Here is a 2,893-nt window from a genome sequence, read left to right as displayed (position 1 = left end):
GGCTATAAATCTTAGGTTAATTGTTAATCCGGGTATACAGGCAGGAACTATTAGGGGTTGATCCAGGGATTAGTCTGATTGCCATTAGGGAGTTGGGAAGGAATTTTTCCCCCAAAAGGGCTAATTGGCTCCTGCTCTTGGGTTTTTTTTTTACTTCCTCTGGATCAACAACACAGGAGGCTAACAGGCTGGACTAGATAGACATTGTCTTCATTCAGCCTTACATACTATGTTACTAGTATTATTGCTTTCTAAAAACAGACACAATACAATATGCCATTCTCCTCTCCAGCCTCCTTGAATCTGTATCCTAATTTGCCATTTTGCAACATCCCATCTAATTTTATTATGCAATTGTAAACCTAACCTTTATATGAGGAGCAAACTTTTTAAAGGGATACTGTCAGCAGGTTTAACCCTTCTAATCCATCCACACGATAGAAAGGAGTTCTCATCAGTGATCCTTACATGTACCTACTAGCCTCGCATACCTCCAGAAACCAAGTTTTTAAAAACTTGTGCTGTATGCAAATCAAGGGTTAACAGTCCAGTGAGCGTAGCCAGACCGCCAGTGCCTCCTTGTCCATAATCTTCTACATGAACCACTCCCATGGATGATGTCCCTACATCTACAAACAGTGGAAGAAGCTGACATCCCGTAATTCAGAGCGGGACTGGTGCATGCCAGTTTGTCATGCCCAGTTGTGGGTAGGCGCATCAAGAACCTCTGCAGTTTATTAGGCAATGTAATGGCACTGGACCTGGTTGCCTGCTGTTATAGTCCATCGGTGCTAAGGAACAAGTTGTGTGTTCAGAGATGTTAGTTGTGGCACCAGTATTGTGTTTGGCTGTAATTTCCTTGACTGTGCAGAATGATTCTTGACATCCTCCCCTGAGCCCAGCGACGAGTTGTTTACATCCAGAGATCTCCTTTCACTGGATGTCTTTCTTATCCCGTAGGATAACTTTGGACACGGGGCATACGTTGAGGAGCTGGGAGGGTAGAGTGGACACTTGTCACAATGGCACTTACCAGGCTCCCTCTCAGGACACACGTAGCCTCGGCGAGAGCAGCGCTGGGCCTCTTCCAGACACCCCGAGAAGAGGGATGGCCAATAAACAGGAGAACGAGATACAAGGTTTTCACGGGTGAGGCCATTGTTATGTTACCCACAGGAATGACCCTCGGCAGTAAAAAAATAAAGGAGCCGCAGACTGTGTAAGGTACCTCAGGTCCCTGGGAATGGTCAAGGCCTGGAAAAACTTTACTTGTGGAAAACTTGGCACAAGGCCCAAAATGCGAAAGACGGCTGTGCAGGCAAAACAGATTTGAGGTCAGGGAGGAAACACAGGATGACACCGGTCCTGTAGTCTAAGTTATCTGACAGGAACCGCTGCGGGAATCCTGCATGCGGGGTCCGACCTGCCCATGTGCAGGTGGCCTTACACGAGAAACCCCCACAAGGTTGGAAGTATTTAATCCTGGCCCCAGCTAGTCCTAAATGCTGGATTCACACTGAAACTGATGCACTGAAAACTTGACAAGTGGTTTCCTGCTGCACTTCAGGGTCGCGGCTCTAATTTCCATACAGGCTACTCAGTGTATAGATGTACAGCTTGTAGTTTACATATCAGAAAATATGGAAATAATTCCGCCTTTTCTGTCTTTCTTTTTGTTTGCGGAGAAGCACAACTGAAGTGCAACAATCTCTCTAGTATGAAATGTATGTCTAAAAGATGTATTCTAGCTAGGAGCCCTTTTTTCCATAGAATTCAATAGACTATGGAATGTACATTCAAAATGCCTGAGAAAAAAAATGTAACAAAAATCATTACTGAAAAAAGCTTTTAAAATGCTCAAAAACTATTTTATACTTTAGAAAACCACGGGTGTACTTAGGGTGGTATTACACCCCCGCAGATCCGGCACAGAATACTGGAAGGAAAAGTGCCGCTCACAATACTTGTGGTAAAATGCAGAACAGATCCCATTGTAGTCAATGCGGTTCACTCGGTGCGGTTCAGTTCCGTTATGCGGCAGACCGTTCGGCCAGGGAATTCCCCTTTCCTGCTTCCCAGAGCAGAAAAACGGTCCCCCGCCGCAAATGTAAAACCACCCTTACATGGCGTTTGAAACGTGAGAAAAAAATAAACCCTGTTTAGAAGTAAGAGAGTTCAAACAGAGCAGAAAAATATCCACTGCGATTTCTGCTGCGAATCTATGACAAAATCCACGTATTACATGCTGGGATGGCTGCAGATATACTGCAAACTTTCAGAGAGTTGCAATACAGAGGGTGAGAAACTGCAAAAAAACAGCAGCAGAGCTGCGTACTGCTATACATGCTGTGGGTGCAACATCACTTGTAATCTGATGTGTCTGTGACTATGCAATGGCAAAAACAAATCCAACAATGTTTTTTTTTTTTGCTTTTGTATCAAGCTGCATAAATTATTCCACTTCCATAGTTTTTACAATCGCTAAGTAGAAGGTGCATGTGATTTTGTTGTTGAAGGAGATCACATTACAAAGTATCACAAGCAACCTGTCTCCATGCAGTTGTGGCTTAACGGGGTTAATAGTACTATTTCATTTAGGAGGTTAATAATGTATTCTGTGCTACATTTGACACTACAGTGTGATCTGTAGGTTCATGTCGTGCAGGAGGAAGACATCTTGTATGATTTGTTCCTTGCTCTGCATGATATGTTATAAGCACACGAGTTTTACACGATCACGTCTTCCTTTGCAGTCTGAGCATGCTCAGATTGCCTCTAATGGAACTACTTCCGTCTTCACATCTTACGTCACATCTGCCCTTTCATTCTGAGCAGGCTCAGTACGCTTAATGTGTTCACTTCCGCCCTTACTTCCTACCTCACGTCTGCCCTT

This window comes from Eleutherodactylus coqui, chromosome 6, assembly GCF_035609145.1.
Source record: "Eleutherodactylus coqui strain aEleCoq1 chromosome 6, aEleCoq1.hap1, whole genome shotgun sequence".
Taxonomy (NCBI): domain Eukaryota; kingdom Metazoa; phylum Chordata; class Amphibia; order Anura; family Eleutherodactylidae; genus Eleutherodactylus; species Eleutherodactylus coqui.
Note: the sequence above shows the minus strand (reverse complement) of the source record.